The 27538-nt window shown below is 36.2% G+C and overlaps 1 long non-coding RNA gene across 1 annotated transcript in view; it reads left to right on the top strand.

Annotated features, from left to right (window-relative positions):
* Nucleotides 1-24905, top strand: part of LOC132598011 (uncharacterized) — a 68404-nt gene extending 43499 nt beyond the window's left edge. The window contains exons 3-4 of the long non-coding RNA XR_009565632.1: nt 8646-8714; nt 24668-24905. This is a non-coding gene — a long non-coding RNA (uncharacterized lncRNA). The remainder of the gene's footprint in view (nt 1-8645; nt 8715-24667) is intronic.
* The last annotated feature ends 2633 nt before the right edge of the window (nt 24906-27538 follow it).

Below are 27538 nucleotides of genomic sequence, written 5' to 3'. Positions count from 1 at the left end.
ATAACAAGATAAATTTAGTAGCTAGAATCAAGAGAAAACAGTAATAAATTGAATGCACGTAGAGAGGAAGGGAAGCATTAAGTATGATGCCCAATTTTATGGTTAGAGCAAATGCACGGAGACTGATGATAATAATGATGTTTGTAATAAACAGCTAAATGTATTCAATATTTATTACATGCCATGCACTAATATTTATGCTTTTAAATTACTTAACTCACAAAAACCCATGAGCAAGGTTCTACTGTATTTCCATTTTACAGATGAGGAAACTGAAGCATGGGTTAAGAAATTCAGAATTAGTAGAGTGCATGGCACAAGACAAATTTTCAGAAAATGGCTATTATTATTATTATTCAAATGAATCTGCAGTTGGAAAAGAAAATGATTGAATGAAATCTTTCCTGACAATGCCTATTTTCTTGACATTATGGGAGGCAGAGTCACTCTCTAATACAGAGAAATAAAGGTTGGGTGTGGAATACATGATAGTGATGAAACAATCAACAAAGTGAAAACATAATCTATTGAATGGGAGAAAATACTTGCAAACTCTATATCTGATAAAGAGTTAATGTGCAAAATATACAAGAAATTCCTACAACTCAATAATGTTTTAAACCCCAATTAAAAAATGAGTAAGGACTTGCATAGATATTTCTCCAAAGAAGACATACAAATGGCCAAATGGTATATAAAAAGACACTTAACATCACTAATCAATAGAGAAATTCAAAAGCAAAATGAGATATTACTTCATACTTGTTAGAATGGATAGCTTTAAAAGTTGATGATTTCCACGATTCAAGCATTCAAGCCTTCCTTATTTACTTTGTGCTCATTTAGTTCACAGATTGAGTTCAGTAGAGAAAAGTATTTTTCTGTTAGTGTACAAGAAGAAAGCCTGATAATCCCTTCAATTTGAAGAGAGCGTTCCCATGAAATGAAATTTAATATTTTGAATTATTTTACTTTACATGTTTCTGACAACTATTGGATATGCTTAATTATAGGGCAACACAGTGAAACTGGAAGGATTAGTTCCTTCAAACCAGTTTCTAATTTATCTTATATCTCATTTTAATGTTTTCATATTTTATAACAAAAGAAACCAGGATGCAAATGTGTGTCATATGCTTATTTCCCATTCAGAAATACAATTTCATATTATTACCGACTTTCAATTGAGCTCATCATTTTTCCCTCGACAAAGTGATGGGAAAAAGTCCTTCTTGAAATTTAGAGTTGAATCCACAAAAGGCATTGAGTTTCCTAACGTGATATGAGAGGCAAATTAATAAATAAGAGAAATATGTAGCTCTTTTGACGGTGCATTAAATATGTGCTTAATTCTCTTCATTTTTCTGCTTCATTTGATATTATTTATTGATATACACTTTTTCCTCTACTGTTCTCCATAAAATGTAAATCTCCTTCATTATAAAGCAAGTATTCTTGCCTTCTTGCAGAGAGCATCTTCTTTTGTATCATAAGCTTATATACCCTGTAAAAGTAAAGAGCAACTACTTTTACATATATGAAAGGAAATAAACAACATGGATAACTGTTTCACACTTTAATCAACTGGTTGTTATAACTGTGATTTCTTTTTTTTTTAACATCTTTTTTGGAGTGTAATTGCTTTACAATGTTATGTTAGTTTCCGCTGTATAACAAAGTGAATCAGCTATACGTATACCTATATCCCCATATCCACTCCCTCTTGCGTCTCCCTCCCACCCTCCCTATCCCACCCCTCTAGGTGGTCACAAAACACCGAGCTGATCTCCCTGTACTATGCGGCTGCTTCCCACTAGCTATGTATTTTACATTTGGCAGTGTATATAAGTCAATGTTACTCTCTCACTTCGTCCCAGCTTACCCTTTCCCCCTCCCTGTGTCCTCAAGTCCATTATCTACGTCTGTCTTTATTCCTTTCCTGCCCCTAGGATCACTGGAACCATTTTTTATTTTAGATTCCATATATATGTGTTAGCGTATGGCATTTGTTTTTCTCTTTCTGACTTACTTCACTCTGTATGACAGACTCTAGGTCCATCCACCTCACTACAAATAACACAATTTTGTTTCTTTTTGGGCTGAGTAATATTCCATCGTATATATGTGCCACATCTTCTTTTTCCATTCATCTGTTGATGGACACTTAGGTTGCTTCCATATCCTGGCTATGGTAAATAGTGCTGCAATGAACATTGTGGTACATGACTCTTTTTGAATTATGGATTTCTCAGGGTATATGCCCAGTAGTGGGATTGCTGGGTCATATGGTAGTTCTATTTTTAGTTTTTTAAGGAACCTCCATACTCTTCTCCATAGTGGCTGTATCAATTTACATTCCCACTAACAGTGCAAGAGGGTTCCCTTTTCTCTACACCCTCTCCAGCATTTGTTGTTTGTAGGTTTTTTGATAATGGCCATTCAAACCGCTGTGAGGTGATACCTCATTGTAGTTTTGATTTGCATTTCTCTAGTGATTAGTGATGTTGAGCATCTTTTCATGTGTGTGTTGGCAATCTGTACTGGAGAAATGTCGATTTAGGTCTTCTGCCCATTTTTGGATTGGGTGGTTTGTTTTTTTGATATTGAGCTGCATGAGCTGCTTGTATATTTTGGAGATTAATCCTCTGTCAGTTGCTTCGTTTGCAAATATTTTCTCCCATTCATAGGGTTGTCTTTTCGTCTTGTTTATAGTTTCCTTTGCTGTGCAAAAGCTTTGAAGTTTCATTAGGTCCCATTTGTTTATTTTTGTTTTTATTTCCATTTCCCTAGGAGGTGGGTCAAAAAGGATCCTGCTGTGATTTATGTCATAGAGTGTTCTATGTTTTCCTCTAAGAGTTTGATAGTGTCTGGCCTTATATTTAGGTCTTTAATCCATTTAGAGTTTATTTTTATGTATGGTGATAGGGAGTGTTCTAATTTCATTCTTTCACATGTACCTGTCCAGTTTTCCCAGCACCACTTTTTGAAGAGACTGTCTTTTCTCCATTGTATATTCTTGGCTCCTTTATCAAAGATAAGGTCACCATATGTGCATGGGTTTATCTCTGGGCTTTCTATCCTGTTCCATTGATCTATATTTCTGTTTTTGTGCCAGTACCATATTGTCTTGATTACTGCAGTTTTGTAATATAGTTTGAAGTCAGGGAGCCTGATTCCTCCAGCTCCGTTTTTCTTTCACAAGACTGATTTGGCTATTCGGGGTCTTTTGTGTTTCCATACAAACTGTGAAATTTTTTGTTCTACTTCTGTGAAAAATGCCATTGGTAGTTTGATAGGGATTGCATTGAATCTGTAGATTGCTTTGGGTAGTATAGTCATTTTCACAATATTGATTCTTCCAATCCAAGAGCATGGTATATCTCTCCATCTGTTTGTATCACCTTTAATTTCTTTTATTAGTGTCTTACATTTTTCTGCATACAGGTTTTTCTCTCCTTAGGTAGGTTTATTCCTAGGTATTTTATTCTTTTTGTTGCAATGATAAATGGGAGTGTTTCCTTGATTTCTCTTTCAGATTTTTCATCGTTAGCATATAGGGATGCAAGAGATTTCTGTGCATTAATTTTGCATCCTGCTACTCTGCCAAATTCATTGATCAGCTCTAGCAGTTTTCTGGTAGTATCTTTAGGATTCTCTAGGTATAGTATCATGTCATCTGCAAACAGTGACAGCTTTACTTCTTATTTTCCTGTTTGGATTCCTTTTATTTCTTTTCCTTCTCTGAGTGCTGTAGCTAAAACTTGGGGAGCTAAAACCATGTTGAATAATAGTGGTGAGAGTGGGCAACCTAGTCTTGCTCCTGATCTTAGTGGAAATGGTTTCAATTTTTCACCATTGAGAACGATGTTGGCTGTGGATTTGTCATATATGGCCTTTATTATGTTGAGGTAAGTTCCCTCTATGCCTCCTTTCTGGAGAGTTTTTATTATAAATGGGTGTTGAATTTTGTTGAAAGCTTTTTCTGCATCTATTAAGATAATCATATGGGTTTTCTCCTTCAATTTGTTAATATGGTGTATCACATTGATTGATTTGCATATACCGAAGAATCCTTGCATTCCTGGGATAAACCCCACTTGATCATGGTGTATGATCCTTTTAATGTGCTGCTGGATTCTGTTTGCTAGCATTTTGTTGAGGATTTTTGCTTCTATGTTCATCAGTGATATTGGCCTGTAGCTTTCTTTTTTTGTAACATCTTTGGTTTTAGTATCAGGGTGAAGGTGGCCTTGTAGAATGAGTTTAGGAGTGTTACTCCCTCTGCTATATTTTGTAAGAGTTTGGGAAGGATAGGTGTTAGCTCTTCTCTAAATGTTTGATAGAATTCGCATGTGCAGCCATCTGATCCTGGGTTTTTGTTTGTTGGAAGATTTTTAATCACAGTTTCAATTTCAGTGCTTGTGATTGGTCTGCTTATATTTTCTGTTTCTTCCTGACTCAGTCTCAGAAGGTTGTCCTTTTCTATGAAATTGTGTATTTCTTCAAGGTTGTCCATTTTATTGTCATATAGTTGCTTGTAGTAATCCCTCATGATTCTTTGTATTTCTGCAGTGTCAGTTGTTACTTCTCTTTTTTCATTTCTAATTCTGTTGATTTGAGTCTTCTTTTTTTCTTGATGAGTCTGGCTAATGTTTTATCAATTTTGTTTATCTTCTCAAAGAACCAGCTTTTAGTTTTACTGATCTTTGCTATAGTTTCCTTCATTTCCTTTTCATTTATTTCTGACCTGATCTTTATGATTTCTTTCCTTCTGCTAACTTTAGGGAATTTTTGTTCTTCTTTCTCTAACTGCTTTAGGTGTAAGGTTAGGATGTTTAGTTGAGATGTTTCTTGTTTCTTGAGGTAGGATTGTATTGCTATAAACTTCCCTCTTAGAACTGCTTTTGCTGCATCCCATAGGTTTTTAATCATCATTATAATTGTGATTTCTATGTTCATAAATTATTCTGGACATTTTATAAAATGAAAAATAGGTTTTTCTGTATTTTCTCACATCTGGAAATGTGATATATATCATTTCTAAGCATTAATAGTGAAAAGAATCACACAGTTTCCTTTTAAATATACATATGAATATGGATGTACAAATTATAGGATTTCTCTCTGTATTTTACATTTAAGTGTGACTATAAAAGGAAATATTATTTAAACAAAATAATATTATTTTAATATTTTTTATTTCTAAAGTGTTTTATAGAAACGTAATATTAGAATATTAAGACTATGTCATCCCATTTCCATACTGAAAATTGGGAAATAGACAGTTTTAGGCTATAAAATTGCAATAATGTTTATTTTTATTAACTACATTTTTATGAAATGTAGTTCAGTTTACCTTGATCACTATATTAAAAGCAAAATTAAAAATAAGGGTGAAAACAGCCAATGTTACAGTCAGTGAAATAAAAATACTTTGTGTAGGGCTTTCGTGGTGGCGCAGTGGTTGGGAGTCCGCCTGCCGATGTGGCGGACGCGGGTTCGTGCCCTGGTCCGGGAGGATCCCACATGCTGTGGAGCGGCTGGGCCTGTGAGCCAGGGCCGCTGAGCCTGCGCGTCCGGCGCCTATTGCTCCACAACGGGAGAGGCCACAACAGTGAGAGGCCCGCATACCGCAAAAAAAAAAAAAAAAAAACACATTCATTACAAAAGAATGTTCTTTAAGTTGAAAAATAAAAAGAGTGGATATATAATTTTTTTAGTTGTAAAAAGCCTTTGTTTTCCTTTTCCTTTAATATATTTTCAAAGGTAGCAACAGAAAATAAACTCAGCAGAAAACTTCAAATATATTACTTACTCTAGGCTTGGGTGTAACAAGGTAAAAATATCAATTAAAAATTAGGAATGACTTTGACTCTTTGCCAGTTCCTTCAACATCCTGATTTGTGAAATTTTTAATAATTTAAGATTTAGTTTATTTGTGGCTTTGCTCCTAGTATTATACTGTCTCTGACCACACAGGTCAAAGAGTTTTGTGAATGTTTTGCTAAAAATGTCTTCCTGCTTTTTACAGTTGCATTTAATTTGGCATAAAAACATGACCTTTTACTCAGCAGTATAAATGAAGAATGAATAGATGTTACCCATAAATTAATGGTCTTGGCTTTGCTTAGTTAATCTTACAATGAATCCATTGCCAACTATAATTTAGGAGGGACAAACTGATGAAATGAAAGCAGTTAGGGAATTTTACAGAAAGAATAATCATTTTAAAAGATGAACGTTAACTTTCCTTTATTTTTTCCCTCTGTATTACATTTATCTTTAAACTGCTTCTCTGTAATGAAAACATTTAAAGACTGAATTAGGGTTTATGGGCTTATAAGAAATTAGAACTTGGAGGTGATGGTATTAAAAACTCAAAATAATTTTGGTAGGAAGGATCAAGTGATGCAAAGTGTACTGATAAAATAAGAAAGATGAACAGCCAAATCAAAGAATAGGCAGAAGACTTAAATAGACATTTCTCCAAAGAAAACATACAGATGGCCAACAGAAACATGAAAAGATGCTCAACATCGCTAATTATTAGAGAAATGCAAATCAAAAGTGCAATACGTTGTCACCTCACACTGGTCAGAATGGTCCTCACCCAAAAGTCTGTAAATAATAAATGCTGGAGAAGGTGTGGAGAAAAGGGAGCTCTCCTACACTGTTGGTGGAAATGTCAATTGTTGCAGCCACTATGGAGAACAGTATGGAGGTTTCTTAGAAAACTAAAATTAAAGCTACCATACGACCCAGCAATCTCACTACTGGGCATACATCCAGAGAAGATAAAAACTCTAATTCCAAAAGATAACATGAACCCCAATGTTCATAGCAGCATTATTTACAATAGCCAAGACATGGAAACAACTTAAGTGTCCATTGACAGATGAATGGATAAAGAAGATGTGGTATATATATACAATAGAATATAGAATATTACTCAGCCATAAAAAAGAATGAAATAATGCCATTTGCAGCAACATGGATGGACCTAGCGATTATCATACTAAGTGAAGTAAGTCAGAGGAAGACAAATATCATATGATATCACTTATATGTGGAATTTTAAAAAGTGATACTAATGAACTTATTTACAAAACAGAAATAAACTCACAGACATAGCAATCAAACTTACAGTTACCAAAGGGGAAGTGGGGGGAGGGATAAATTAGGAGTTTGGTATTAACAGATACACACTACTGTATATAAGATAGATAAACAACAAGGACCTATCGTATGGCACAGGGAACTATATTCAATATCTTGTAATAACCTATAATGGAAAAGAATCTGAAAAAGAATATATATATACATACATATATATATATTTATATATGTATATATATAACTGAATCACTTTGCTATATATCTGAAACTAATACAACATTGTAAATCAACTATGCTTCAATAAAAATTGTTTGTTTTGGAAAAAAAGAGATGAAAAAAATCCAGACAATAATTTTGAAAAAATGATAAGTACAAAATAGAATACAAAGCATTATAATTAATAGTAAGTGAAAGGGGATGAATTCGATGAGGAAAGCAATATTTTGTGTAATCCTTTCATCACCCAATTTTCATCTCTTCTATTAATTCAAAATGAACAAAATCAATGTCTACTATTGTAGACATCTGCTACTAATGTCTACATCTGCTATTCCACACACATTTTCTCATTTGACACAGGCTCTCCATTGCTCCTTAAATGATCCATATACGTTCTTGCTGCTGAGAAATCAGTGGTGTGCTTTCTCTCTAAACCAAACACCTCCTTGTTCATTTATTTATTTATTTATTTATTTATTTATTTATTATTTTTTACTTTGGGGGGAGTGGATTAGACACAGATATTTATTTTCTGAGTTCTGGAGCCTATCCTTGTTCCTTTAAATCCTGCATTTCCTTTTCCAGGCCATGCCCCAAGTCCTCTAATAAATTTGTATCTATCACTCCAGCCTTAAAATACTATACTTCTTTCAGTTATGTCATTTAATTGGGTTTTGTGTAGATTATTTTTTAATTTATGAGGACTCGCTAAGCTTTAGTTTTCTCATCTGTAAAATGGAAATAATAAGACTTACTTTAGAGGGTTCTTGTGAAAATGGAAAAAGCTTGTATAGGTGTATAAATATAGTAAGTTTTATGCCAATGTTATTTTTATCATAATATTAACCTTGTATCATCATTTATGCTTTTGAGTATATGTCCTGCTTCAGCAAATATAATGTAGACCATTGAATATTTGCTGTGTTTTCGGTATGTTTTTCATGGAAAGTGTTCAATAATGTGTCACCATCATTTTCCATGCCCCGTTTTGTGTTCCCTATCTTTAAGTGGTCTATTTGTTCTATTTTGAGCTTTGTTCCTCTTATTTCTCTACACTGTACCAAGGAAGTATGATACAAACGGCCATCAGCTGAAACTCAAAGTTGCTCTCCTGCTATATCATAACTCACACAGCAATTTCCTCTGCATGTAATCTTGTTTCCATCTCTACAATCAAGTCTTATTGTTCAGTGTTTTTCCTTGCTCAGTTCTAGAATGAATAGAATCTCGTTAGCTTTGGGGAATTCTAGTTGAATCATTTATAGATAAATTCAGGCTATAAGCATATATTACTCTTTTCTCTCTTGTAGGACTGGTAATTGATGTGGGATTGGATGGCATAGTTCAGTGGAAAGGACCTAGTTGATAATCATACAGAGGTATGTTAAATTTCAACTCTTTTATCATATAACCTCAGAAGAAAAGCTCAGACTTGTACCTCACTTAACATATTATTGAAAAAATATTCAAAATATTGATCATATCTGGTAAGAAATTATTGATTTTTACACTTGTGGCACATCCTCTGACCAATTTTCAAGAACATAAAATGCAAATGCTAGGATACATTTTGTTTCTACAGGATCATGGGCCCTCTTTTGCAATAGTTGACTTTTGTATCTGGATGCCTGTGGTGTCTCCTCTCTTGGAAAGTTTCACTTTCCAGGTCTTGCCTATAACATGTTAAGGTGATTGATATCTCCTATCTACTCACATAAGTAATTCGGGGGTCTATCTTAGGCTTTTGGCTTTATGATTGTGTAATTTATATATTTCTAAATAACAGATACTCCAAAACCTAATGGCTTAAAATGACAGAATTTATTCTCCATAGGTCCTCTGGCTTTGGGTTTTTCACAAGGCTGTAATGAAGATGTCAGCCTGTGCTGCAGTCATCTTAAGGTGTGAGTGGGGGTGGATACTTTTCCAAGATTATTTTCACGTTGTTGACAGGATTCATATTCTCATGGGCAAGCAGACTGCGGGTCTCAGTTCCTTACTGTCTGGTGACCAGAAACCACCCTTAATACCTCTCCATGTGGCCCTTTCCATAGAGCAATAGGGCAGCTCAGAGTTTATTTCATCAGAACTTGCAAACAAGAAGGCAAGAGAGAAAGTAAGAGCAATATAGAATTCAAGGTCCTTTTAAAACTAATATCAGAAGTGACATTCTACTTATTTTGCCATATGCTATTTTGTAGAGGCAAGTCACTTGGTCCAGTCCACACAAGGGTATGGGTCTGAGAAGGCAGGAGTCACTGGGAAGGATTTCAGAAGATGCCTACAACAGTGATATTCTCTTAACACAACTTTAGGAAGTTAGTTCAGTTAAACAACGGTTACTAAGGTGCATAATACGTGTCAGGAAGTAGACTAGAATAAAATGAAGAATATAATGCCTGTCTTAGAAAAGTTCATAATCTATTTTGGAAACCAATGGGTCTGATTTTATCATGCACAGGCTACTGTGGGAAAATAAAGATTCCCAATCCAGTCTATGAGATCAGAAAAAGCTTCCCAGTGGAGGCAATTAAGTTAATTTTTGACACATAAAAGGTGGAGAAGAGACAGCATATCAGAGAAAACAGCTATACAAATGTACTAGGGCATGACACATACATTATGGTGCGTGTTCATAATAGTGTCCATGCTGAGCTCTTTAGAAGATGTTGCAGCACAATACATTCCTTCCAGCATGTGCACAAAGTGCTCTACAGTAAAACCATATTAGGTGTTATTAGTTCTTTCCTGCTCACTCTCCCCTGGCTCATGGTGAGCTCTCCTGCTCCTTAGGAGGCATTCCTAGATGGTTACTCTAGAACTTATTGCTCAAAACTGACAAAATCCAAACTCAGCCTCCCAGGGGAATTGGCAATAATCACAAATTATTTCCCCACACTACCCCCAAAGTCTTTGTAGAGACTAAGTGCCACTAGCAGTCATAATACCCCTGCTTATTCTCACAAGCAAACATTCAAATTAAAGTATAATCATGTTAGACAATTTCCCTATAAGTAGGAATTTTTACATTTGCACCAATTATAAAACCTATTACTGTTGCAGAAAAAGTTTGTTAATGAAAGAAAAATATTAAAAATAAAAGTATTAGAAATAAAAAATTCACAACAAACTTGTATGAAACAACTTTAAGTCTTTTCTTTATCCCTGAAGAAGTTTGTGTGTTATTGACTATCCCTGCTTGAAACGTTCTCTTCCTTTGGCTCTTGGGACATAACCCTTTGCTGATTTCTCTCCTTCACCTCCGAATGCTCATTTATGCATAAATATTTCCAGGTCATTTATAAATCAGTAGATGCTAGTGCTTTGGAATGAAGCCAAATATCACACATTTACCTAATCTTAGAATTTAGGAAATAAATCTAGATTGTATTTGACTCATTTCAGTGGAGAGAGGAGTCTCCCTCTTTCTCAGAGATGAGGGTTTTCCTTGTAAATGTAACTATTTCCTTTTTGCATATCTGCTTGTTCTGGAAAGTTTTAAGTTTTTATATCTACTAACACCAACTTGCATATGGTTCTAGAATTCCATGGTATCAATTATTTCCCCATAACTCCATGACTTAGCTACAGGACTTCTGGGGTTATGAGCAAGAGCAGAGACACAAAGAACTGGCAGGAAACAGTGGTTTTTATCATCACAAAATCTTTAACCGTCAACCCGTGCTTTATATTTTTAAGGAAAGACAAACTTCCTATAAGCATAGTAAAATTTACTATAGCCTTAGAATTAGAAGGCGGAACACAGTATGGAGGAACACACTTTATCACTGAGTAGCTCGAAAATTGTAGCTAATGATTTCATCTGTCCTAATACTAAAGCAGACTAATTGCATGACCCCTCCAATTATCAAAAATTGTGTCATTAAAATGTCCAAAATTAATGGTTTTCTTAAAACATAATAACAATAAAAAATATACAAACAAACAAAGAATGCAATTTAACTTGGATTAGAGGCAGAGAGCATTTGGGGATACAGACTAAGGAGCCAGAATGCCCTAGTGCAAATCCAGATCTGCGATTTAGCTGCATTATTTTGGACAGATTACTTAACCACACTGGTTACTCTTCTGCAAAGTGGGGAAAATAATACCACCCATCAGAGGGAATTTTGTGTGAATCAAGGAGCTAATACTTGAAAAAGAATGAAAGGGCAGCTGGCATACAGATGGTGTAATAAGCCTCAAAGATTAAAAATAAAATATATCTTCAATAGATCATGATCACTACTTTCAAATAGTAAAGGTAATAGTTAAAAATGACTTAACAAAAGCAAGTTTGATTAAGACTTTGGAGGTCCCTGGGGTGTGGTGATTATGCTCTTGACTGCAATCATTTCCTTACTAGGGATTTATCTGTCAGCAGTAGCAGCTGAAGTGGGCAATTATCCACATTAACTCCTCTACCAATGTTTATCATTATTTTTGTGCTAAAACAGGGTTGAGGAATTCATTCGACAAAATATAAATACACATGGTCACCAATTCGATAGCTTATATATAAATAAAATATAATATTTTACAGATTTTTCTGAAATCCTCCTTTAAATTCCTTTTAATAAATCTTTTATAAAATGAATGATTGTAAGCAAATTTCAAAAGCCCCTTCAAAATATTACAGATGTGACACCTAAATAAGTTTGGTTTTTCCCAAGGAACTCTCTATGTCATTAATTATAGAAAATAGTGTCCTTTTTTGCTATTACTATTATGGCCTGAAGTATGGTGCAAATACTCTCACCACAAAGTGAATGATGAGGTAATCTGTTTCAGAGATCTAGTGTGGACACCGAGTGAACACTATCTGTTCTCAAACTACAAGGCTCCATGAAGGTCCATGCCTGTATTGTTCATCACTGCATCCTCAGCCCTTATCATACTGTAGTCTAGCACACAGCAGGAACTAAGTATATAACAAATGAATTAATGCATGTTTAGCCTGTTCTCGTCTAAGGCTTAAATTTTCCAAAGAAATCCTTGTTTCTCTGGGTGAAAGGAAAGATTACTTTCTTCTCCTTTTTCATTTCCAAGTCATTCTCATTTCATTTTTCATGTCCACCTCAGTAATACTCAATCCCCAATGTCATCTTTCTTTCATCCCAGCCCCGTGTATTTCCATGGGGTATTGCCTTTCTGATAAGTCATGTAATCATTCCAACTACTTTATACCTCTGAACTCTAGTCCTCTTTTTATTGACGACTCTCAGTTATCAGATATGATAGAGAAGAGCTGATAAAGACATTAAATGACATGTAATTTACAGATCTGCATCTTAACTGTTTTAACCAAAAATCTTATTTGAAAAAATGACTGGGATTTCTTCTTCTCATCTGTATTTTGCCATTCACCTTGTTAGAAATGCTACTGAGAAATGGGTGGGAGGGGGGAGATATGAAAAAGAGAAGACCAAAATTAATAATTTACTGAAGTGTTGAGAGCTTGAGTTCGATTATTATGACAAGATGATCTTAACATTTTTGTTCATTCATGTTTTTTTAATCTGTGTCTCATATAAAGTTGTGACAATAGCAGTAGTTGGTCATTGAACATCATAGATGCTTCATATGGACCATGATTCAAATTATGTATTTTAATATGATCCTCACCACCACCACCCCTACACACAGTAAACTTGGCAATAAAGACAATGAATACCATAAAACTACTGGAATTACCTGCCTCTGAGAATTGTGTTAATAAAGAAAAAATTATTAAAACCTGAAATGTTCTGATTATACTTGTCAGGATCTCAAAGAGATATTTACAGTGATAACAATTCATTTGGGTAAATACCCCAAAGTGGAATTAATGAATCATGTAGTTGTTCTATTTTTAATTTTTTAAGGAACCTCCATACTGCTTTCCACAGTGGCTGCACCAATTTACATTCCTACCAACAGTGTACAGATTCCAATTTCTCTGCATTCTTGTTATCTTTGGGTTTTTTTTTTTTTTTTTTTTTTTGCAGTACGCGGGCCTCTTACTGCTATGACCTCTCCCGTTGCGGGGCACAGGCTCCGGACGCGCAGGCTCAGCGGCCATGGCTCACGGCCCCAGCCGCTCTGCGGCATGTGGGATCCTCCCGGACCGGGGCATGAACCCGTGTCCCCTGCATCCGCAGGCGGACTCTCAACCACTGCGCCACCAGGGAAGCCCTGGGGTTTTTTTTTTTTTATACATCCTAATTGGTGTGAGGGGATATCTCACTATTTTTAATTTGCAGTTCCCTCATGATTAGTAATGTTGAGCATCTTATCAAACACCTGTTGGTCATTTATGTATTTTCTCTGGAAAATATCTATTTCAGTCCTTTGCCTATTTTCATCTAATTATGTGATTTTTAAAATGTTGAATTGTAGTAGTTCCTTATGTATTTTGGATATTAAACCATTAATCAGATATAGGGTTTGAAATTATTTCCTCCCATTCTACAGGTTGCCTTTAAACTCTGTTAATTATTTTCTTTGCTGTAGAGAAGCTTTTTAGTACAATGTACTCCCACTTTTCTATTTTTGCTTTTGTTGCTTGTGCTTTTGCTGTTACACACAAGAAATCATCACCCAAACGAATGTCAGGATGCTTTTCTTCTACGTTTTCTTCAAGGAGTTTTACAGTTTCTGGTCTTACATTTAAATATTTAATCAATTTTGAGTTGATTTTTGTGTATGGCATAAGATAAAGTTTCAATTTTATTCCTTTTCATGTGGCTATCCAGTTTTTCCAACACCATTTATTGAAGAGAGGATCTTACATCATGACTGTGAGATATATCCCTGGGATGCAAGGATGACTCATGTGAAAATCAATTAATGTGATATACTATATTAACAGAATGAAGGATAAAAATCACATGATCATCTCAATAGATACAGTAAAAGAATCTGACAAAATACAAACTCTTTGATGATAAAGAGCCTTAAAAAGCTAGCAATAGAAAAAACTTATCTCGACATGATAAAGACCATATAAGACCAAACCCCCACAGTTAACATAATAATCAATTGGAAGAGCTGAAAGCTTTCCTCTAAGATCAGGAACAAAGCAAGGATGCCCACTCTTGCCATTTCTATTTAACATAGTACTGGAAGCCTCAGTCAGAGCAATTAGGCAAGAAAAAGAAATAAAAGGCATCCAAATTGGAAAGGAAGAAGTAAACTTATCTCTGCAGATGGCATGTTCTTATATATAGAAAACTCTAAAGACTCCCCCAAAAAACTATTAGAACTAATAAATTTGGTAAAGTTGCAGCATACAAAATCAATATACAAAAATTAGTTATGTTTCTATACACGAAGAGTGAACTATCCAAAAAGAAAAGTTAAGAAATAATCCCATTTACAATTGTATCAAAAAGAATAAAATACTGAAAAATAAACTTAACCAAGGTGGTGAAAAACTTGTACATTGAAAACTACAAAACACTGATGAAAGAAATTAAAGAAGACACAGATAATTCAAAAGACATCTGTGTTCATAGGTTAGAAGACTTAATATTGTGAAAATGTCCACTCTACCCAAAGCTTTTTATAGATTCAATATAATCCCTATCAAAATCCTAATGGTATTATTTACAAAAATTTTTAAAAATCCTAAACTTTAGGTGGAAGCACAAAAGACCTGAAATAGCTTAAGCAATATTGAGAAAGAACAAAGCTGGAGACATATTTTCTGATTTCAAAATATATTACAAACCTACAGTAATTACAACAGTATTGTACTGGCAGAAAAACAGACATCTACACCAATGGAACAGAATAGAGAACCCAGAAATAAACCCATGGTTACACTGTCAACTGATCTTTGGCAAGCGTATGAAAAATACACAATAGGGAAATGAGAGTCTCTTCAACAAATGATGTTAGAAAACTGGATATCCGCATGTAAAATTATTTAAATACGACCAGTTCCCTGCTGCATCATTGGTCATTTCAAAAAGTACACGTCCTTTAATTTGCATAGACATCAATGACGTTTACCTCTTAAATTGTCTTTATACCATCTTAATTTCCATCCCAGTAATAGTGGTATGACAGTGTCTGCTTTGCATAAGCTGAAAATTTAATAATTTGGAGTGTCAATCCATTGCAAAACATTCCAGGAAAATGTACATGTTAAAGGGGCTATCTTAGAGGAGACATTCCAGATGGCCGAGGAGTAAGATGTGGAGATCACCTTCCTCCTCACAAATACATCAGAAATACATCTACATGAGGAACAAATCCTACAAAACACCTGCTGAACGCTGGCAGAAGACTTTCCTCAGACTTTCCAAAAGGCAAGAAACTCCCCACTACCTGGGTAGGGCAAAAGAAAAAAGGAAAAACAGAGAAAAAAGAATAAGGATGGGACATGCACTACTGGGAGGGAGCTGTGAAGGAGGAAAAATTTCCACACACTAGGAAGGCCCTTCACTGGCGGAGACGGGGATGGTGGGGAGAAGCTTCGGAACCACGGAGGAGAAAGCAGCAACAGGGGTGCAGAGGGCAAAGTGGAGAGATTCCCATACAGAGGATCAGTGCTGATCATCACTCACCAGCCTGAGAGGCTTGTCTGGATGGCTGGGGGCTGGGAGCTAAGGCTCTGCCTTCGGAGTTCAGATCCCAGGAAGAGGACTGGGGTTCGCTGTGTGAACACAGCCTGAAGGGGGCTAGTGTGCCACAGTTAGCTGGGAGGGAGTTCAGGGAAAAGTATGCACCTCCCTAAGAAGCAAGAGACCATTGTTTCGGGGTTTGCGAGGAGAGGAGATTCAGAGCACCACCTAAACAAGCTCCAGAGATGGGCACAAGTCACAGCTATCAGCGCAGACACCAGATACGGGCATGAAACGCTAAGGCTGCTGCTGCAACCACCAAGAAGCCTGTGTGCCAGCACAGGTCACTATCCACACCTCCCCTCCTGGGAGCCTGTGCAGCCCACCACTGCCGGGGTCCCATGATCCAGGGACAACTTCCCCAGGAGAACACATGGCGCACCTCAGGCTGTTGCAACGTCATGCCGGCCTGTGCCAATGCAGGCTCGCCCCGCATTCCATACCCCTCCCTCCCCCCAGCCTGAGTGAGCCAGAGCCCCCTAACCAGCTGTTCCCTTAATCAGCTGCTCCCTCCTGTCTGGGTGGGAACAGAGGTCCTCAGGCAACCTACAAGCAGAGGCAGGGCCAAATCCAAAGTTGAACCCCAGGAGATGTGCAAACAAAGAAGAGAAAGGGAAACTTCTCCCATCAGCCTCAAGAGCAGCAGATTAAATCTCCACAATCAACTTGATGTACCCTGCATCTGTGGAATACCTGAATAGACAATGAATCATCCCAAAATTGAGGCGGTAGACTTTGGGAGCAACTGTAGACTTGGGGTTTGCTTTCTGCATCTAATTTCTTTTGGTTCTATGTTTATCTTGGTTTAGTATTTAGAGTTTATTATCATTAGTAGATTTCTTTATTGATATGGTTGCTCCTTTTTTTTATGTTTAGATATATATTTTGTTTTTTCCTTTTTCTATTTTTGTGAGTGTGTATGTGTCGGCTTCTTTGTGTGACTTTGTCTGTATAGCTTTGATTTTACCATTTGTCCTAGCATTCTGAGAGTCCGTATTTGTTGTTGTTGTTGTTTTACTACAGTTTTTAGCGCTTCTTATCATTGGTGGATTTGTTTTTTGGTATGGTTGCTCTCTTCTTTTGTTCTTTCTTTTTTTGTTTTTTTTATTACTTTCAATTTTTTTATTTTTAATAATTTTTTTATTTTAAATATTTTATTTTATTTATTTTTTTAAATTTTTTTCTCCCTTTTCTTCTGAGCTGTGTGGCTGACAGGGTCTTGGTGCTCTGGTCGGGTGTCAAGCCTGTGCCTCTGAGGTGGGAGAGCCAAGTTCAGGGCATTGGTCCAACAGAGACCTCCAGGCAAAATGTAATATCAAACGACAAAAGGTCTCGCAGACATCTGCATCTCAATGCTAAGACCCAGCTCCACTCAACGACAAGCAAGCAACAGTGCTGGACACCCAATCCCAAACAACTAGCAAGACAGGAACACAACCCTACCCATTAGCAGAGAGGCTGCCTAAAATTATAAAAAGGTCACAGACACCCCAAACCACACCACCGGATGTGCACCTGCCCACCAGAAAGACAAGATCCAGCCTCATCCACTAGAACACAGGCACTAGTCCCCTCCACCTGGAAGCCTACACAGCCCACTGAACCAAGCTTAGCCAGTTGGAGCAGACATCGAAAACAGCCTGCAAAAAGTAGACCCCAAACATGGTAAATTAAGCAAAATGAGAAGACAGAGAAATACACAGCAGATGAAGGAGCAAGGCAAAAACCCACCAGACCAAACAAATGAAGAGGAAATAGGCAGTCTACCTGAAAAGGATTTTGCAGTACTGATAGTAAAGATAATACAAAATCTTGTAAGTAGAATAGAGAAAATACAAGAAATGTTTAACAAGGACCTAGAAGAACTAAAGAGCAAACAAACAATGATGAACAACACAATAAATGAAATTAAAATTTCTCTAGAAGGAATCAATAGCAGAATAACTGAGGCAGAAGAACGGATAAGTGACTTGGAAGATAAAAGAGTGGAACTAACTACCACAGAGTAGAATAAAGAAAAAAGAATGAAAAGAATTGAGGACAGTCTCAGAGACCTCTGGGACAACACTAAACGCAACAACATTCGAATTATAGGGGTCCCAGAAGGAGAAGAGAAGAGAAAGGGTCTGAGAAAATATTTGAAGAGATTATAGTTGAAAAATTCCCTAATATGGGAAAGGAAACAGTCAATGAGGTCCAGGAAGCACAGAGAGTCCCATACAGGATAAATCCAAGGAGAAACATGCCAAGACACATATTAATCAAACTGTCAAAAATTAAATACAAAGAAAACATATTAAAAGCAGCAAGGGAAAACAACAAATGACACACAAGGGAATCCCCATAAGGTTAACAGCTGATCTTTCAGCAGAAACCCTGCAAGCCAGAAGGGAGTGGCAGGACATATTTAAAGTGATGAAAGGGAAGAATCTACAATAAAAATTGCTCTAATCAGCAAAGATGGCATTCAGATTTGACGGAGAAATTAAAGCCTTTACAGACAAGCAAAAGCTAAAACAATTCAGCATCACTAAACCAGCTTTATAAAAAAATGCTAAAGGAACTTCTCTAGGCAGGAAACACAAGAGAAGGGAAAGACCTACAATAACAAACCCAAAACAATTAAGAAAATGGTAATAGTAACACACATATCGATGATCACCTTAAATGTAAATGGATTAAATGCTTCAACCGAAAGACATAGACTGGCTGAATGGATACAAAAACAAGACCCATATATATGCTGCCTACAAGAGACCCACGTCAGTCCTAGGAACACATACAGACTGAATGTGAGGGGATGGAAAAAGATATTCCATGTAAATGGAAATCAAAAGAAAGCTGGAGTAGGAATTCTCGTATCAGACAAAATAGACTTTGAAATAAAGACTATTACAAGAGACAAAGAAGGACAGAACATAATCATCAAGGGATCAATCTACGAAGAAGATATAACAATTGTAAATATTTATGCACCCAACATAGGAGCACCTCAATACATAAGGCAAATGCTAAGAGCCAAAAAAGGGGAAATCGACAGTAACACACTCATAGTAGGGGACCTTAACACCTCATTTTCACAATGGACAGATCATCAAAAATAAAAAAAATAAGGAAACACAAGTTTTAAATGATACATTAAACAAGATGGAGTTAATTGATATTTATGGGACATTCCATCCAAAAATAACAGAATACACTTTCTCCTCAAGTGCTCATGGAACATTCTCCAGGATAGATCATATCTAGGGTCACAAAGCAAGCCTTGGTAAATTTAAGAAAACTGAAATCATATCAAGTATCTTTTCAAACCACAACACTATGAGACTAGATATCAATTACAAGAAAAAATCTGTAAAAAATTCAAACACATGGAGGCTAAACACTACACTACATAATAACCAAGAGATCACTAAAGAAATCAAAGAGGAAATCAAAAAATATGTAGAAACAATTGACAATGAAAACACGACAACCCAAAACCTATCAGCTTCAGCAAAAGCAGTTCTAAGAAGGAAGTTTATACCAATACCATCCTACCTCAAGAAATAAGAAATATCTCAAATAAACAACCTAACCTTACATCTAAAGCAATTAGACAAAGAAGAACAAAAAAAAAACCCCAACGATAGCAGAAGGAAAGATATCATAAAGATCAGATCAGAAATAAATAAAAAAGAAATGAAGAAAACAATAGCAAAGATCAATAAAACTAAAAGCTGGTTCTTTGAGAAGATAAACAAAATTGATAAACCATTAGCCAGACTCATCAAAACAAAAAGGGGGAAGACTCAAATCAATAGAATTAGAAATAAAAAAGGAGAAGCAACAACTGACACTGCAGAAATGCAAAAGATCAAGAGAGATTACTACAAGCAACTATATGACAATAAAATGGACAACCTTGAAGAAATACACAATTTCATAGAAAAGGACAACTTTCTGAGACTGAATAACGAAGAAACAGAAAATATAAGCAGACCAATCACAAGCACTGAAATTGAAACTGTGATTAAAAGTCTTCCAACAAACAAAAGCCCAGGTCCAGATGGCTTCACATGCGAATTCTTTCAAATATTTAGAGAAGAACTAACACCTATCCTTCTCAAACTCTTCCAAAATATAGCAGAGAGAGGAACACTCGCAAACTCATTCTACGAGGCCACCAGCACCCTGATACCAAAACCAGAAAAAGATGTCACAAAAAATGAAAACTATAGGCCAATATCACCGATGAACATAGATGCAAAAATCCTCAACAAAACACTAGCAAACAGAATACAACAATACATTAAAAGAATCATGCACCATGATCAAGTGGGGTTTATCCCAGGAAGGCAAGGATTCTTCAATATATGCAAATCAATCAATGTGATAAATCACGTTAACAAACTGAAGGTGAAAAACCATATGATCATCTCAAAAGATGCAGAAAAAGCTTTTGTCAAAATTCAACACCGATTTATGATACAATCCTCCAGAAAGTATGCATAGAGGGAACATACCATAACATAATAAATGCCATATATGATAAACCCACAGCCAATATCTTTCTCAATGGTGAAAAGCTGAAACCTTTTCCACTAAGATCAGGAACAAGACAAGGTTGTCCATTCTCATCACTATTATTCAACATAGTTTTGGAAGTTTTAGCTACAGCAATCAGAGAAGAAAAAGAAATAAAAGGAATCCAAATCAGAAAAGAATAATTAAAGCTGTCTTTACCTCTGTTTGCAGATGACATGGTACTATACATAGAGAATCCTGAAGATGCTACCAGAAAACTACTAGAGCTAATCAATGAATCTGGTAAAGTAGCAGGATACAAAATTAATGCACAGAAATCTCTTGCATTCCTATACACTAACGATGAAAAATCTGAAAGAGAAATTAAGGAAACACTCCCATTTATCACTGCAACAAAAAGAATAAAGTACCTAGTAATAAACCTACCTAAGGAGACAAAAGACCTGTATGCAGGAAACTATAAGACAGTGATGAAAGAAATTAAATATGATACAAACAGATGGAGAGATATACCATGTTCTTGGATTGGAAGACTCAATATTGTGAAAATGACTATACTACCCAAAGCAATCTATAGATTCAATGCAATCCCTATCAAAATACCCATGGCATTTTTCACAGAACTACAACAGAAAATGTTACAATTTGTATAGAAACACAAAAGACCCCGAATAGCCAAAGCAATCTTGAGAAAGCAAAACGGAGCTGGGATAATCATGTTCCCAGACTTCAGACTATACTAAAAAGCTACAGTAATCAAGACAATATGGTACTGGCACAAAAACAGAAATATAGATCAATGGAACAGGATAGAAAGCCCAGAGATAAACCCACGCACATATGGTCACCTTATTTTTGATAATGGAGGCAAGAATATAAAATGGACAAAAGACAGCCTCTTCAGTAAGTGGTGCTGGGAAAACTGGACAGCTACATGTAAAAGAATGAAATTAGAACACTCCCTAACACCATACACAAAAATTAACTCAAAATGGATTAAAGAACTAAATGTAAGGCCAGACATTATCAAACTCTTAGAGGAAAACATAGGCAGAACACTCTATGACATAAATCACAGCAAGATCCTTTTTGACCCAACTCCTAGAGAAAGAGAAATAAACACAAAAATAAACAAATGGGACTGAATGAAAATTTAAAGCTTTTGCACAGCAAAGGAAACCATAAACAAGATGAAAAGACAACCCTCAGAATGGAAGAAAGTATTTGCAAAGGAAGCAGCTGACACAGGATTAATCTCCAAAATATACAAGCACCTCATGGAGCTCAATATCCAAAAAACAAACAACCCAATCCAAAAATGGGCAGAAGGCCTAAATAGACATTTCTCCAAAGAAGATATACAGATTGCCAACAAACACATGAAAGAATGATCAACATCACTAAACATTAGCGAAATGCAAATCAAAACTACAATGAGGTATCACCTCACACCAGTCAGAATGGTCATCATCAAAAAATCTACAAACAATAAATGCTGGAGAGGGTATGGAGAAAAGGGAACCCTCTTGCACTGTTGGTGGAATGTAAATTGATACAGCCACTATGGAGAACAGTATGGAGGTTCCTTAAAAAACTAAAAATAGAACTACCATATGACCCAGCAATCCCACTACTGGGCATATACCCTGAGAAAAACCATAATTCAAAGAGTCATGTACCAAAATATTCATTGCAGCACTATTTACCATAGCCAGGATATTGAAGCAACCTAAGTGTCCAACAATAGATGAATGGATAAAGAAGATGTGGCACATATATCCAATGGAATATTAGTCAGCCATAAAAAGAAACGAAATTGAGTTATTTGTAGTGAGGTAGATGGACTTAGCGTCCGTCATACAGAGTGAAGTCAGAAAGAAAAAAACAAATACCATATGGTAACACATGTATATGGAAACTAAAAAAAAAAGAAAAAAAATTGTTCTGAGGAACCTAGGGGCAGGACAGGAATAAAGACGCAGACATAGAGAATGGACTTGTGGACCTGCGGAGGGAGAAGGGTAAGCTGGGACGAACTGAGAGTGTGGCATGGACTTATATATACTACCAAATATAAAATAGATATCTAGTGGGAAGCAGCCGCAGAGCACAGGGAGATCAACTCAGTGCTTTGTGACCACCTAGAAGGATAGGATGGGGAGGGTGGGAGGGAGACGCAAGAGGGAGGGGATATGGGGATATATGTATACATATAGCTGATTCACTTTGCTATATAGCAGAATCTAACACACCATTGTAAAGCAATTATACCCCAATAAAGACGTTAAAAAAAAAAGGGGGCTATTATCTTAAAGAATCAAGGACCTGTGTGAACTACTCTCTGTAGGATAGCCACCCAAAGACAAGTTGTCTTCTCCCTAGCACATGCAATAGTCATTTCCACTTTGAAGCTAAGGATCATGATGTTTCATCTGCTCACAATTACTCTATCTTCCTTCATCTTCTTATTCACAACCGGTGATGCTTGCCTTTCTTCTAGGACCCACTCAGGCTCTACTTTCTCAATGACTGGCCTCAAAATGCATTAATGTTCAGGAACATTCACTTTATTTCATATGTCTTCAAAAGTTCTACCTGGACATTTCCCTCACAACGTCCATCAATTCCTTGACTTTCAATTATGTTTACCCTAATGATGAATTTAAAGATATGGGAGAATTATACTCTTCAAATTGAAGCTGAGGTCACTGTCTACCACCAAGGGTACTGAAATTTGCCATATCTGATTATAAAAATATATCTTAACCTGGAGAAATCCAGGGATCCTTAAGGGCTGGCAGTGAGGAAAGTAGAAATAGGTGTATCTCAACAAGGAGCCAGTGAAAAAGTGAACACACCATTGTCAGATTGAAATGTAGAACCCAGTCTAAATTTGTACTTTAAACACAGGGCCAGGAAGTTGAAAGTTAATAATGGAGCCAGGTTTTGATGAGGCAGTGAATCATTAAAACCAAGGATGTAGACAAGAAACAGCTCAGATTGCTTCTTGTATGGATGGACTATAGTACAGTGGTAGTGGGTCTTAAAATTTAGTTCAAGACAGTCCATATTGAGGGCTGAAACCAGCCTATATTCAAGCATTTCTCAATGCAATTGAGTTCTATATTTTCTAATGGGAAACTAAACAATTATAACCAGGAGATGGAACTAATATTACCTGAATGCCTTCTATATGCCAAGCACTTTCTACATGTCATTTCCACTAACTCTCTCATTGGCTTATGATATAGATTATATTAACTCCATTTAACAAAATAAGAAGCTGAAGTTCAGAGAGGTTAAGTGATTTGTCAACACTAGTAAGTGACGTATCTGCAACAGGTGATTTTGTCCAACTCCAAAGTACGTTTTATTCCCACTACTCTAGTTTGTCTATCTATGAGGGAGTTATCTCAAGGAATAAGGTATATTTATTTCTTGTTTGTGGTCAGATAGACATACGTTCGTGCAAAGCATCATTGCCTCATGTCTCATGTTTGCATGTTTATGTGTTTGACTGTTTTAACCTGAGGTTAAAGCTCCAACCTCTAAATCTTTGGTTTGGAATGCCTCTTCTCAGCATCAGTTCCTGACTTTTCTGTTTAACATTTATAGAAATTAATTTCAATACAAATGAGACAAATGAGTGTGTGTGTGTGTGTGTGTGTAAATAATTACAGTAATGTCAAAACAAACTGATAAAGGAATTAATATGACCTGCATATACTGGACATCAGTTTAGCCAAATATTTTTGCAAGAAGAAGCAGCAAATTAAGCAGCCACCCTCTTCTTCCACCTCCTGCTTTTATTCCAGGACCTTTTATTATCCCCCTGGTGATTTTGAAAGCAGCTATAAAGTTTCAGGTAGTCAGCCTTTACCTAGGTATTCCCCAGCCTCTGAATTGCTTTACAGATTCTGGATGGATCTGTCACAAAATGAACACAAATAGAATGAAATTAATAAATAGAGATTAAAATTGGTTAAAAATACTACTATAATGCTGTAATAGTGTCAACCCATTCCTTCCCCAGCAACCAGAGATTACAGTTGCTTGAAAAAACAATAAAAAATAAATATCATGCTTTAGAACCTTTGGGAAGTAGCTAAATCTTTACAAAGCAAATGTTTCTAGAGAAACCTTTGGGTACAATGAGACTTTTGGAAAAAATAATTTGATCCAGTTTCTTTTTATAGATTCTCACCATGGGGAAGGGATGATTTCTGCTACCATCATGCTCACCTGGGATGAAGGAAGACTAGAGTTCGCTAGCAAGCCCTACGGTTATATCTTCCTTGCATTCTTATGATGAGACTGTTTTTATATGGTGAACATATTCCAAATGTAAACAAAGAAAAATTATGCTGAAAGCTGCTAATGTTAAGTTTAGAGCTTGCAGAAAATATCAGCTAGTGAAGAACAGCTGCCAGAATAAGACACTTGTACTCATAGAGATGATTTTTCTTATAAAATTTGAAAGAAATTGTAATGATGAATCATGAGCCCTGATATAAATAAATTATGACTGCAAACTGCCAGATACAGAAATATTCTCATTAAAGTCCATTGTCTTTGAAGACAAAATTGCCTCATTTATTATTTCAGTAGACTCAATCCAATTTAGAACAATTAAAGCCCGCATTATCAAGCATGCTTGATATGCACCGAAAATACATTAAAAAGAGAAACAGGTGCTGTTCCAATTTAATAGGATCAATCACTGACTATCTACTCTATGAAGCATGCAACTATGTTGTGGAAACAATTTAGAGAGTCTCACTGAATGGATGCCAATTTCCAATCAGCCTAGGACAATGTGGCATTATCCTACGCCAACTGGTTCATTCATTCATTTATTCATTTGTTCAATCAACCTTCTACATTTCTACCGCACCCATTTACAGACAAAGCAATTGGCCAAGCATGATAGGAAATGCAAAGATGATAAAAGCGTTGTCATTTAAACTCATGTGTATTCTCTAGGAGAGTTGAAATATTGGGTGGGCCAAAAAGTGCCTTTGGTTTTGTAAGTAAAAATAAAAGACACATGTTTCATTTTCGCCAAGAACTTTATTGAACAACATATTCACCCTTTTGTTCCACTACCTTCTGCCATTTTTCAGGCAACTTCCCAAAACTTTTTATCTTTTTTGAGCAAAGAACTATTCCAGGTGCCTTTTACAGTCTTCCAGGGAATTGAAATTTTTTCCATTAAGAGAATTTTGGAAAGACCAAAGTTAATGGAAATCCAAAGGTGAAATGTCTGGTGAATACGGCGGATGAATCAGAACATCCCAGCCAAGCTGTAAGGTTTTGCCTGGTCATCAAAGAAACATGCGGTCTTGCATTATCCTGATGGAAGATTATGCATTTTCTGTTGACTAATTCTGGACGCTTTTCATTGAGTGCCACTTTCAGTTGGTCTAATTGGGAGCAGTACTTGTTGGAATTAATCATTTGGTTTTCTGGAAGGAGCTCCTAATAGAGGTCTCCCCTCCAATCCAACCATATACACATCACCTTTTTTGGATGAAGACCAGCCTTTGGTGTGGTTGGTGGTGGTTCATTTCACTTGCCCCATGATCTCTTCCATTCCACATTGTTGTAGAGTATCCACTTTTCATCACCCATCACAATTTGTTTTAAAAACAGAATGTTTTCATTACATTTCAGTAGAGAATCGCATGCCGAAATGTGCTCAAGAAGGTTCTTCTCGCTTAACTTATGTGGAACCCAAATGTCAAAGCGATTCACATAACCAAGCTGGTGCACATGATTTTCAATGCTTGATTTGGATACTTTGCGTATGTCAGCTATCTCCTGCGTGGTATAACGTTGATTGTTTGCAATTATTGTTTCGATTTGATTGCTATCAACTTCAACTGGTCTACCCGACCATGGAGCATCGTCCAGCAAGAAATCTCCAGAACAAAACTTCGCAAACCACTTATGACACGTTCAATCAGTTACAGCACCTTCTCCATACAGCGCACAAATCTTTTTGTGTGTTTCAGTTGCGTTTTTACCTTTCTTGAAATAATGAAGCATAATATGCCAAAAATGTTGTTTTCTTCCATCTTCAGTATTAAAATGACTACACAAAAATTCACCAATTTTGATGTCTTTTTAAAATGCACGCTGATATGACAGCTGTCACATACAATCTAACAAAATTGTTTCATATGAAGTTAAAGACAACGAAGTGCTACTAGAGCCATCTTACGGAAAAAAACTGAACGAACCTTTTGGCACACCCAGTATATGTACTGAAATAAAGGTAATTTAAGATTGAAACTGAGTTACATATGTAGTGCCAAGAAGTTGAAAGGAAGGGAAACTAAGTTTTTGATTGAAGAGGCCAGGGGAACCTATCAGAAATTGACATTATGTTAACTGGGGACTGAAGATTATAAGATTACTACATTTTTTTAATATTAAAGAAGAATATTACAGGTGGAACCAAGAGTGGAAAACAGAGCAAAGAGGGAGTAACAGTGAAGAGTTCAATCTAGAATGATGGAGAATTTAAAGAAATTTGTGGTAGATAAGACTGAAAAAGTCAGCCAGATCAGAAGTTTAAAATCAAGCAAATGGTTCTAGATTCATATTAGGCACAACTGAGAGTGTGTAAACATATTAATGATGTGATCAGAATGAGCAGGAGTGTATAGGAAGTTATGCATGTTCTAAGAACTGGGGTAAACTTTAAAAGAATAAAAACAGGGCTTCCCTGGTGGTACAGTGGTTGAGAGTCCGCCTGCCGATGCAGAGGACACGGGTTCATGCCCCGGTCCGGGAAGATCCCACATGCCGCAGAGCAGCTGGGCCCGTGAGCCATGGCCGCTGAGCCTGTGCGTCCGGAGCCTGTGCTCCGCAACGGGAGAGGCCACACAGTGAGAGGCCTGCGTACCACAAAAAAAAAAAAAAAGAATAAAAACAGTATATACTTCTAAATTAATATGTGGAGAAGTGGGGTATAATGGTAAAAAATATACAATCAATCTGAAAGCAAAGAAAAAAGTAACAAATTTTTAAATTAATTAATTTAAGTGGAATGTTAATAAAAA

The sequence above is a fragment of the Globicephala melas genome, chromosome 10 (genome assembly GCF_963455315.2).
Source record: "Globicephala melas chromosome 10, mGloMel1.2, whole genome shotgun sequence".
NCBI classification, from domain to species: domain Eukaryota; kingdom Metazoa; phylum Chordata; class Mammalia; order Artiodactyla; family Delphinidae; genus Globicephala; species Globicephala melas.
The sequence above is the reverse complement of the archived record's forward strand: the minus strand, read 5'-3'. Positions and strand labels throughout refer to the sequence as shown.